This window comes from Hypanus sabinus, chromosome 10, assembly GCF_030144855.1.
Source record: "Hypanus sabinus isolate sHypSab1 chromosome 10, sHypSab1.hap1, whole genome shotgun sequence".
In the NCBI taxonomy this organism is placed as follows: domain Eukaryota; kingdom Metazoa; phylum Chordata; class Chondrichthyes; order Myliobatiformes; family Dasyatidae; genus Hypanus; species Hypanus sabinus.
The window spans coordinates 74,095,003-74,108,044 of record NC_082715.1 but is presented as its reverse complement, the minus strand read 5'-3'; the positions used below and the strand labels follow the sequence as shown (position 1 = coordinate 74,108,044).

General features: G+C 42.9%; 1 protein-coding gene across 2 annotated transcripts in view; it reads right to left on the bottom strand.

Moving 5' to 3' along the window:
- The window catches only part of mlip (muscular LMNA-interacting protein), a 102,176-nt gene extending 97,140 nt beyond the window's left edge, over positions 1-5,036 (bottom strand). Inside the window, exons 1-2 of one of the 2 annotated variants that reach the window (XM_059982077.1) lie at positions 2,576-5,036; positions 206-297 (exon numbers count right to left, since the gene is read on the bottom strand). The gene's annotated coding sequence lies outside the window, so the exon portion shown is untranslated. The remainder of the gene's footprint in view (positions 1-205; positions 298-2,575) is intronic. The other variant, XM_059982078.1, reaches the window with a different exon arrangement.
- Positions 5,037-13,042: the final 8,006 nt, after the last annotated feature.

The following is a 13,042-nucleotide window of genomic DNA, read 5'->3' as shown; positions in this document are numbered from 1 at the left end:
TTGACATTTAAGATGAAATAACACTGCATACAACGTTTTGTTTTGCCTTTATGCTATGTATAAACAAACTATAATGTGTTGCATTTATGAAATTGATGAACTCCTGCAAAGAAAACGAAATTACATTTCTGCATGCAACAAAAACATTTTGAACTCCGAAAAAAAGACGTTGGGTTGAAGGTTACTTTTAAGTAAAATACTCAACGTCTATTTGAGTCCTTCTTGTATTTATGAAAAATGCCAAACTTAAATTTGCCGCCAGCAGCAAACCAAAAATAACGTCAGCCAGCTGTCAACCTGAAAAATAAAAGGACTATTTCACTGAACAATGAAAACATATGAATATACGTAAAATAATAGGCAATTAAAATATTTATCATACTTGTTCAGGTTGACTCACACCTGACAATGCAGTCGTATTCAGTAGGGATGGATCGATGCTTAGGGGAGTGACCGGGAAGGATAATGTGTTTTTTTCCTCTCTGAACTCACAGAAGCGTTTCCCAAACGATGTTTGCATTGCGATGATTGCAGAATGTAAATACCCCGAATTTATCATGTCGTGACCTTGTTTGAACTCTCTCAAATTGGGGAAGTGAGACAATGTGCCTTTCTGTAAATCTCTGGCAAGCAACGTCAACTTGCGCTCGAATGCCAAAACATCCTCCAACATGTGCAGGGCTGTACGTCCTTACCCCTGAAGAGCTGTGTTCAGCGTGTTCAGGTGCGCTGTCATGTCTACCATGAAGTGTAGCTTTTCCAGCCACTCTGGCTGTTCCAGCTCAGGAAAGTTGAGCCCTTTGCTGCCCAGGAAAGTTTTCACTTCTTCCAGACACGCGACAAAGCGTTTCAGCACCTCCCCTCTGGACAGCCAGCGATAAAAACATGTTGTAGCGGTGTGCTACACGCAGTCAGTAAACTGCAGTCAAAGATAGCTTTATTCGAACTAAACAGCCTTGCTTTTAAGCCTCCCTCAACCCGCCCCCCATGGGCGCGGATGCTGCAAAAGACACGTACTCACAAACCCCCGTAGGCTATCTCCCTTAGCCTGAACGCTGGCTAATTGTGAGCCGGTTCGGATGTGTCAGGAAATGGGTCGCCACAACGTCTTATTTAGATTGTACAAGATCACCATAATCTTCAAATTTAGATTTACATTTCAAAAACTAACAAACTAACATAAAATACATTTTAATTAAATACTGACCATGTAGCGGTGTGCTACACGCAGCGCTAAAATTACGACACGGAGTCGGTAACTGCAGTCGAAGGAAAAAACTTTATTCGAAATCTTCAGCCTCACTTTTAAGCCTCCCTCAACCTGCACCCCCCCCCATGGCGCAGAGGCTCCAAAGCTCTGTGCTCGCAAACCCCCGTAGGCTATCTAATTGTGAGCCGGTTCGGATGTGCCAGGAAAAGGGTCGCCACAACCAATTATTTCCCAAAGCAACAGGGAGCCGCAGCACAGACGTAAAAGAGCCACATGTGGCTCCGGAGCCGCGGGTTGCCGACCCCCGCCCTAGGTTAATGTTGTTCCATTAATGACAGCCCTATTTATTATCAGTCAGTGGCCATTTTATTAGGGACACATGTACACCTGCTCATTAACGCCAATATCTAATCAGCCAATCATGTGACACTCTAGAGTTAACAGAGAATGGTGCAAAAAAACAACAAAAATTCCAGTGAGCAGTATCAGTGGACGAAATTACCTTGTTAATGACAGAAGTCAGAGGAGAAAGGCCAGACTGTTTCACACTGGCAGAAAGATAACAGTAGCTCAAATGACCACGCATTTCAACAGTGGTGTGCAGAAGAGCATCTCTGAATGTACAACTTGTTGACCCTTGAAGTGGATGGGCTACAGCACCAGAAGACCACAACATTCCCTCAAGGGTCATTTTGTTAGGTACAAGAGGTATTTAATAAAGTGGCCACTGAGTGTATAAATGGAAATGCCAAAGAACGAGGCAGAGAAAATCCCAAACTTCCTCTTCAGACAAGCTCACAAACAAACATGGGATGGAGTGGCGCGGGTGAGGGCGGTAGGCAGAAAAGGCAGCTACTGTCGCAGTTAAAATGCTGCATTGCATGTCTCAGTTTCCATTTGCAGACTGTTGCAGCTAGATAAATACAGATGAATCAGCCTAACCTCCAATAGCTTCCAAAAACCTTCATCTGAGCAGAATACAGAAAACAAATTATGCAGTTCTTGGCCTGTCTGGCACAGTTTCAGAGAAATAACTAACAATTTGGCAAAATTTCATGACTACCAGACTTCCTAAAATAGATCATCTACCTCTATTGTAGTTTCTAAGTTCTAAAGCATTCATGTTCCGATGTGCAAAGCCTGTGGGACACCAGATTAATTCTATAACATTCAATCACTTACCTGAAAGAGGAAAAGTTCATCTATACAGATGGAGACTCATGCAGAGCACAGAGAACCAACCCAATCAAACTATCAATGTCAAAATGGCAGCAGATAATCCTTGAAGCTATTAAAGCTATTTCCCTATCTTAATTTAGTTAAATTATTTAAAGAAAGTATTAAATTATGTAGAGTTATTTTTACCTTTCAAAATGATAAAAGTCCACATAAAAACCCAGAACAAAACTCAAATGATCTTCAAGGGCACTGTGCAATGATGAATGACATCTAAGAGAACATAACAGCGTTACTCAAAGCAAGTTCTTTTTTAATTTAGCAACAGCTGCACTTACACCCAACACGGTCTTACAAATAGAACATGACTAATGGAGATGTGCTTTATTTTCTTACCATCAGCGTTTCCAAAATATCTAAAGTCCCGTTCTCCTGTTTGTTTATTTTCTGGGACACCAAAACAGTTACTGTGCTCTGGTCCAGACAGATGTGTTATTTGTTTTTAAAAACCATCCACTTATTGGAATTCACGGCACCGTGTAAGCTCTTGAGCAGAAGTTTCAGGCAGCTGGACTGATAACAGTCGTGTGGACTGACTTTCTATTTATATGTACAACTAACTTGTAAGAGAGAAAGATAGAGACATCAAGCTACTGTGAACGCCACCATTCTGGTTTCTACTTCACAACTTCATTGTCTTGCTTACATCCAGAGAGTATTACTACTAGCTGTAAATCCCACTGGGATCATATAGAGTTACAGAGTCATAGATTCATAGAGTATTACAACACAGAAACAGGCCTTTCAGCCCATCCAATCCTTGCCGAGCTGTTATTCTGCCTAGTCCTATCAACCCTCACTTGGACTACAGCCCTCCATACCCCTCCTACCATGTACCTATCAAACTTCTCTAAAACTGGTTCTGTTTTCTATCTGTCAAAAACATTTTCAAGTTATTTAGATGAGTTGAACTGCTGTTCATCTACTTGATACACACTCTGGCTCAGATCACATTGGCCCTATCCCTGGTTTGAATAATGACTTTTAAAAAGTTTCAAACTTCTAGAGTTGACTGCCAACAGTTACTAAACCGGTAAGTTCTTCTACTTGTCAGCAACTCTCCTTTCTACAGGCTATATTAAAAGCTGGAGGTCTTTGCCCCCTCTGCAGCTATTTCTATCCCATTTTCAAGACATGGTACATAAAAGAAATTAAAATATTTATCTTTATGTACTAATTCATTGTTAGTGCAACTGACATCCTAACTCATGCCTAATCTGGCACCTCATTCTTCATTATTTCCTTGCTCGCTGATCAACGTTGTCTCTCAGGTAAACAATGCCAGAATTATAAAATTATTCTTCTCTTTACAAATCGCTCCTCTGCTGGCATCTCTCAAATTTCCTTTGGCTGCACAACCCACTGGTGTATGTACGTTTGTTGATTCCAGTCTCTCCTGAGTACCTAATGTTTCTTGCTGCATCACTGGAAGTCAAACTTGGTTTCAAGCTCAAAGTTTCTCTTCCAAAAATAATCCATCATTCTCCAGAGCTACCCCATTCAAACTGATCATTTCCTTGAACACCCCTTTCCATTCCATTCTTACCCACCTCGGCTCCAAAAAGAACGCCATCAGCTGGAAATATCAAACATTTAGCTAAAGTTTCTCATACCTGGAATCATTCCTGTGGATCTTTTCATGATCCCTTGGGTCATTTAAGTGTTATTACCAGAATTGGAGGCGATACTCCAGTTGTGGCCAAACCAGTGCCTCAGGACAACATCTCATGCACCATCAATCTACAGGACATGTCACTCAGGAACTTGGGATATATTAGTGTTTTGTGAATGTATGTTTTTCTGCTATTGTAATTATATGTGCTAGTTTGTGCCATTTGATGTTTGTAACTGTTGGTACAGGGTTTTGCAGCTTGGCCCCAGAGAAATACTGGTTCTTTTGTTCCTGCATTTATGTGGACAGTTGAATGACAGCTAAACTTGAACTTGAGCTTGATTTAGATTCAGATTAATTTGTTTATCAGATGTGCATCTAAACATACAGTGAAATGCATCATTTGAGTTAACAGCTATCACAGCGTAAGTGTCATCGCACATTGCAGCACTAATGTAGCATGCCCACTATGTTCAGCGGAACAACACAAGAGCAAACAAGCCCCTTTCCTTCCTCCCAAGCCCACACACAATCAGCCCTCCAAATCCAGGACAGGCTGCCTCTGGACCTCCAGCCTGCAGTGAACTCACGGATTCACAAGCACAGGGCCTCCCACTTCCCCGGTGGATTTGCAGACTTGCAGGCCCAGAGTTTCAGCCATCAGGCCTCAACTTCTGGACTTGTCGATTTCAGTCTTTAACCATCAGGTTTCAGTCTTCAGTATCGACCACAGGACTCGCTGATGATGGGACCCCGAACTCCAGACTCACCAACTTGCCAACTTGGGAACTCACTGGTACTCATTCCTCCTGCCTGCATGGATCTCCATGCTTGGGACCCACGGACTTTGGGGACCATTTGTCCTCACTGCTCTTTGTCCACAGTGCTTGCTGGTCTGACATCCATCGACAGGAATCCTCCATCATACCTTCAAGTCACTGATCTTCAAACACAGAGCATTCTTTCTCTTCTATGCCTCTGCTTCAAAAACAAACATTTAACAAATTAATAGATAACTGATTTTAACAAGATTGAAGTGTATGGCAGTGGAATGCTCCTCCTGTAGGATGTGGGAATTCATGGAACCTGATAGTCTCCCTGATAACTACATCTTCACGAAGTTCAGCCAACTCCAACTCATGAAAGACCATATTGAGGAGCTGGAGCTAGAGTTGGATGAGCTTAGGATCATCCGGGAGGCAAAGCAATTGATAAATACAACTTTTGAGCAGGTGGTTACACCCAGAGTGCAGAATTCAGGGACTAGAGAGGTGAAAGAAGGAGGAAGTCAGAGCAGGGTCCCCCTGTGGCCATTCTCCTCAGCAACAGGTAGACCCCTTTGGATTCTGTTGTGGGTGGCGACCATTCTCGGCAAGGCAGCAGCAGCCAGGCCAATAGCACTGTGGTTGGCTCTGAGCCTCAGAAAGGTAGGGTGAAGTCAGGCAGAGCAATAGTCACAGGGGACTCGAGAGTTAGGGAGACAGATAGGAGACTCGGTGGCAGCAAAAGAGACCCCAGGATAGTGTGCTGCCTCCTGAGTGCTAGGGTCCAGCATGTCCCTGAGCAGATGCAGAATATTCTTCAAGAGGAAGGTGAGCAGCCTGAGGTTGTGGTACCTGTCACTACCAATAACGTAGGCAGGAGAGGGGTAGAGGTCCTACACTCTAAGTTTAGGGAGTTAAGAAGGAGGCTGAAGAGCAGGATCTCCAAGGTGGTAATCTCCAGATTACTCCCAGTGCCATGAGCTAGGGATGGTCAGAAGAGGAAGGTACCGCAGATTAATGAGCAGCTGAGGCGATGTTGCGGGGGCCAGGGTTTCAAGCTCTTCGAACATTGGAACCTTTTCTAGGGAAGGGGTGACCTGTACAAATGGGATGGGTTGCACCAGAACTGGAGGGGAGCCATTATCCTGAGAGGGAGATTTGCTAATGCTAATGGGAAAGGATAAACTAGATTTGCAGTAGTTGGGAACCGAAGTGAAGAGGCAGAGGATGGGCAGTTGGTGCACAAGTAATGACAGCTTGTAGGGAGTTTATGAGGAAGGATGGGCAAATAATAGAGAAAAGAAGCAGACAACCAGTTGCTTTGAGATGTGTCTATTTTAATGCAAGGAGTGTCATGAGCAATGTGGATGAACTTAGAGCATGGATCAATACGTGGAACAATGATGTTGTGGCCATTACAGAGACTTGGATGACTCAGGGGCAGGGATGGTTGCTGAGTGTGCCAGGCTTCAGATGTTTCAAAAAGGACAGGGAGGCTGCAAAAGAGGTGGGGGGTGGCACTGCTAATCAGGGATAGTATCATGGCTGCAGAAGAGGAGGAAGTCATAGAGAGATTATCTACTGAGTCATTGTGGGTGGAAGTCAGAAACAGGAAGAGGGCAATAACTCTACTGGGTGTGACCCTCCAATGTTAGCCCTCAATATCCCTATCATCCATGTACGTATCCACATCTCTTAAATGTTGAAATTGACCCTGCTTCTACTGCTTGCACTAGCAGTTTGTTCCACACTCACCACCCTCTGAGTGAAGGTCCCTCTCATATTCCTCTTAAACAGTTCACCTTTCACGTGTAAACCATGACCCTTATTTGTAGTCTCACCCAACCTCAGTGGAAAAAGCCTGCTTGCATTTACACCATCCATAACCCTCAATTTTGTATACCTCCATCAAATCTCCTTTCAATCTTCTACATTCTAGGGAATAAAGCCCTATCCTACTCAACCTTTGCCTATAACTCAGGTTCTCAAGACCTGGCCATATTCTTATAAAGTTTCTCTGCACTCTTTCAATCTTAATTACATCTTTCCTGTAGGCAGGAGACCAAAACTGCACACAATGCTCCAAATTCAGGAGCAGATAGGGAGGCAGGTTCTGGAACAGTGCAATAATAATAAGATTGTTGTGATGGGTTATTCTAACTTTCCTAATATTGACTGGCATATCCTTAGAGCAAGGGGTTTAGATGAGGTGGCATTTGTTAGGTGTTTTCTGGAAGGTTTCCTGATGCAATATGTAGAAAAGCAAACTAGAGGTGAGGCTGTACTTGATCTGCTATTGAGAAATGAACCTGGTCATGTGTAAGATCTCTCAGTGGGAGACCATTTGGAGGAAGTGACCACAACTCTATCTCCATTTACCATAGTGCTGGAGAAAGATCAGAGCAGACAATTTGAGAAAACATTTAATTGGGGTAAGGGGAAATATGATGCTATTAGATGGGAACTGGGGAACATAAATTGGGAGCAGATATTCTCAGGGAAATGCACAGCAGAAATGTTCTGGGAACATTTATATGGCCTTCTGCATAGACATGTTCCATTGAGGCAGGGAAAGGATGCTAGCGTAAAAGAACCATGGTGTATAAGGATGTAAAATTTAGTTAAGAAGAAGAGAAAAGCTTATGAAATGTTCTGGAATATAGGTACCATTAGAGCTCTAGAAAATTACAAGGGTACCAGGCAGAAGCTCAGGAAAGAAATTGGGAGAGCTAGAAGGAGCCATGGAATAGCCTTGGTGAGCAAAGTAAGTCAAGTCAAGTCAGTTTTATTGTCATTTTGACCATAACTGCTGGTACAGTACATAGTAAAAATGAGACAACATTTTTCAGGACCATGGTGTTACATGACACAGTACAAAACATAGATTGAACTATGTAAAAAAACAACACGGAGGAAGCTATACTAGACTACAGACCTACACAGGACTGCGTAAAGTGCACAAAAACAGTGCAGGCATTACAATAAATAATAAACAGGACAATAGGGCAAGGTGTCAGTCCAGGCTCTGGGTATTGAGGAGTCTGATAGCTTGGGGGAAGAAACTGTTACATAGTCTGGTCATGAGAGCCCGAATGCTTTAGAGCCTTTTCCCAGATGGCAGGAGGGAGAAGAGATTTTATGAGGGGTGCATGGGGTCCTTCATAATGCTGTTCCCTTTGTGGATGCAGCGTGTAGTGTAAATGTCCGTGATGGCGGGAAGAGAGACCAGAATGATCTTCTCAGCTGACCTCACTATCCGCTGCAGTGTCTTGCGATCCGAGATGGTGCAATTTCCGAAACAGGCAGTGATGCAGCTGCTCAGGATGCTCTCAATACAACCCCTGTAGCATGCAATGAGGATGGGAGGTGGGAGATGGACTTTTCTCAGCCTTTGCAGAAAGTAGAGACACTGCTGGGCTTTCTTTGCTATGGAGCTGGTGTTGAGGGACCAGGTGAGATTCTCCGCTAGGTGAACACCAAGAAATTTGGTGCTCTTAACGATCTCTACTGAAGAGTCATCGATGTTCAGCGGGGAGTGGTCGCTCCGTGCCCTCCTGAAGGAAAACACCAAGGCATTCTACGAGTATGTGAAGAGCAAGAGGATAAGCTATGCAAGAATAGGACCAATCAGGAGTGAGAGTGGAAACATGTGCATGGAACCACAGGAGGTTATAGAGGTACTTAATAAATACTTTGCTTCAGTATTCACCATTGAAAAGGACCTTGGCAATTGTGGAGATGACTTAAGGCAGACTGAAATGCTTGAGTATATAGACATTAAGAAAGAGGATGGGCAGGAACTTCTGAAAGGTGTTAAGTTAGATAAGTCACTGGGATCAGACAAGAAATAGCCCAGGCTATTGTGGGAAGCAAGGGAGGAGATCTATGAGCCTCTGGTGATGATCTTTGCATCATCAATGGGGATGGGAGAAGTACCAGAGTATTGGAAGGTTGCAAACGCTGTTCCCTTTTTCAAACGCTCACTAATTTTTATAGATGCACCGTAGAAAGCATTCTTCTAGGGTGCATCACAACCTGGTATGGAAGTTGTCCTGTCCAAGACTGGAAGAAGCTGCGGAAGATTGTGAACACAGCCCAGCACATCACACAAATCAATCTTCTGTCCTTGGACTCACTTTACACCGCACGCTGTCAGAGCAGTGCTGCCAGGATAATCAAGGACACGACCCACCCAGCCAACATTGTCCCTCTTCCCTCCAGGAGAAGGTTCAGGTGCTTGAAGATTCGTACGCCCAGATTTGGGAACAGCTTCTTTCCAACTGTGATAAGTCTGCTGAACGGATCCTGACCCGGATCTGGGCCGTACCTTCCAAATATCCAGACCTGACTTGCACTACCTTACTTTCCCTTTTCTATTTTCTAATTATGATTTATAGTTTAAATTTTTATTATATTTACTTTGATTTGTACTTCAGGGAGCGTGAAGCGCAGAATCAAATATCGCTGTGATGATTGTACGCTCTAGTATCAATTGTTTGGTGACAATAAAGTAAAGTAAGTAAGTAAGAAATGGAGTAGAGATAATCCAGGACATTATAGACCAGGGAACCTTACTTCAGTGGTGGGCAAATTGTCAGGGAAGATCCTGAGAGGCAGCATTTATGAGCATTTGGAGAGACATAATCTGATTAGGGATAGTCAGCGTGAATTTGTCAAGGGCAGGTCGTGCCTTGTGAACCGGATTGAATTCTTTCAGGATGTAACAAAACACATTAATGATGTTGTGTATATGGATTTCAGTAAGGCATTTGATAAGGTTCCCCATTTAAGGCTCATTCTTGCAGAATTGGCTTGCCCACAGAAAGCAAAGAATGGTTCATATTCTGCATGGAGGACTGTGACCAGAGGTGTTCTGGGACCACTCCTCTTTGTGGTTGTTATAAGAGACCAGGATGAGGAAGTAGAAGGGTGGGTTAGTAAGTTTGCTGATGATACAAAAGTTGAAGGTGTTGTGGATAGTCTGGAGGGCTATCAGAGGTTACAGTGGGACATTGATAGGATGCAGAACTGTGCTGAGAAGTAGCAGATGGAGTTCAACCCAGAAAAGTGTGAAGTGGTTTATTTTGGTAGGTCAAATTTGAAGACAGGATATAATATTAATGGTAAGGCTCTTGGCTGTGTAGAGGATCAGCAAGATCTTGGGGTCCATGTCCATAGGTTGACAGTGTTGTTAAGAAGGCATATGGTATGTTGGCTTTCATCAACGATGGAATTGAATTCAAGAGCTGTGAGGTAATGTTGCAGCTATATAAGACATTAGTTGGACCTCACTTGGAGTACTGTGCTCAGTTCTGGTCACCTCATTACAGGAAGGATGCAGCTGCTATAGAGAGAGTGCAGAAGAGGCTTACAAGGATGTTGCCTGGATTGGAGAGCATGCCATATGAGAATAGGCTGAGTGAACTTGGTGTTTTCTCCTTGGAGCGACGGAGAATGAGAGGTAACCTGATTGAGGTATATAAGATTATAAGAAGCATTGATCATAACATCCAGAGGCTTTTTCCCAGGGCTGAAATGGCTAACATGAGGGGGTATAGTTTTAAGGTGCTTTGAAGTAGGAACAAGGGGGATGTCAAAGATAAGTTTTTCACCCCTATATAGGTACATCGAGCTTAGAAAAATAGAGGGCTATGTGGTAGGGAAATCCTAGGTAGCTTCTAGAGTAGTTTATATGGTCAGCACAACATTGTGGGCCGAAGGGACTGTAATGCGCTGTAGATTTTCTATGTTTCTATGCTTCATTGAATAAAATGAAAAATCTCTGCCTGGATACAAAATTTAATAAAAAGCCGAACAGACAGTTGAATGCAGATCTGCTTGGTGTTGGTATTTGTATTGGTATTAGTTTATTACCATCGTACGGTATGAATTGAGATAGAGTGAAAAACTCTTGTTTATACTTTTGGTTTGTTCTCTTGGCTCTTGTCCATCTGACTGTAAACATTCACATACTTCGGCATTGCAGCCTGGGTTTCACTGACTACTGATTCACTGTGTAGGCTCTGAATACAGAGAACAGGGATAGAAGGTGCTTATTCTGACTGCAAGTCCGTGACTAGTGTAATCAGAATCAAAGTTAAAGTTCAAAATAAAATTATCATCATCCTTCTTGGATGAAAATGTAGATGGGTGGATTAGCAAGTTTGCGGATTGACGGAGTTACGGACAGTGTAATGGACTATCAACAAATACAGCAAGGTATAGATCACTTACAGATGTGGGCAGAGAAAAGACAGGTAGAGTTTAAGAGGGCAATTGTGAGGTGGTGCACTTTGGGAAGACAAGTGAAAGAAGAAAGTATGCTCTTAATGGTAGACCCCTTAATAGCATTGATGAACGGAGGGATTTTGGAGTCCAGGTCCATGGTTCACTGTAAGTGGATAAGGTGTATAGTGTGCCTCCCATCATTGGTAAGTGTGTTGAGTTTAAGAGTAAGGAATTCATGCTGCAACTATGTAAAACTTCAGTCAGATTGCATTTGGACTACTGTATCGAGTTCTGGGCACCACATCACAAGAACGGTGTTGAGGCTTTGCAAAGGTATGGAACGGGTTCACAGGGACTGCAGACCATGAACAATCATGGGAAGTTGACCAAAGTTGGTTGTTCTCCCTAAGGCATCAGAGGCTCTGCACAGACCTTATGGAGATGTTTAAAATTATGAGATGCATAGAGAAGTAGATGGTCAGAAACTTTTCCCCAAAGTAGAAATATCTAGGGCCAGAAGGCAATATTCGCTAGAGCTCAAGAGAATGAGAACTAGGCAGAAGGTCAAGTCAGTGCAACCAGATAAGCTGTGCTGTAGTGTTCTATGACCCTATGCTTTTTGGATTAAAGGTGGGAGGATGGAACTTAAACGTGACAAGAGGGAAAAGATTTTACACAGAGAGCGGTAGAAACGTGGAACAGCATACTGGGAGTAGTAGTGGAAGCAGTTTGGTTGAAGTTAAAAGGTTTTTACATAGACGCATGATTATGATGGGAATAAAGGGATATGAATGAAATACAGGAAGTAGACATTCAGTATAAATTGGCATCAGGATGGCATGTGAGCACTTTATTAGGTACATCTGTACACTGCTCGTTAATACAAATATATAATCAGCCAATCATGTGGCAGCAACTCAGTACATAAAAGCATGTCAAGACATTCAGTTATTATTCAGACCAAACATCAGAATGGGGAAGAAATGACTTTGACAATGGAATGACTCTTGGTGCCTGATGGGGTGGTTTGTGTATCTCAGAAAATGCTGAACCCCTGGGTTTTCATACACCATGGTTTCTAGAGTTTAAAGAGAACAATGCACAAAACAAAAAAAAAAACATCCAATGAGTGTGTGCAGTTCTACAGGGTAAAAAAATCCTTGTTAATGAGAGATGTCAAAAGAGAAAGGTCAGACTGGTTCAAGCTGACAGAAAGAACTCAAATAACCACACATTACAGCAGAAGGAAATCACTGACTACACAACAGGTCAAACATTGAGGTGGAAGGACTACAGCACCAGAATGCCACAAACATAGACTCTGTGGCCACTTTATTAGTCACAGGCCACTGAGTGTATGTTCTGTGCTTATTTATCCAGTGACAATGCTAGGTGAGTTCAGAGTCAGAGTCAAATAGATGATAGGTGAGGCAGAGGATGAGGGTCAGACAGGGGCTGAAGGGTGATAGTGCAGAAACACAAAGTCTGCATATGGTTGTCTCATGGGTTTTTGATTAACTGTGTTTAACTACATGCATGATTTGTAGGGGTGACCTTATTTATAAAATCATGATACGATGCGTGGTAACAGTTTTACCCCAGGGATCAAATCTAAGGGGTAAATGTTTAGGGTGAGAAGGGAAATATTTAAAAAGGGACCTGAGCAGCTACATTTTCTGCTAGAGGAAGTTCCTGAGGCCGGTACAATAGTATCATTTAAGAAGCTCTTGGATAGGTACACAGAGGGACAGGGCATAGAGAGATGCAGGCCAAATAAAGGGAGTTAGTTCAGATGGGTGAGCAGCTTGGTTGGCCTGGACACTGGGTGGAAGGGCCTGTATCCATGCTGTATTGATCTATGACTCAGTCTGATGGAAATAAAATAATAACATTTTCATAACACTCACAAACTACTGGAGGAAATCAGCAGGTCTGGCAACATCTATGGAAATGAATAAACAGTTGACCTTTCAGGCTGAGACCCTTCATCAG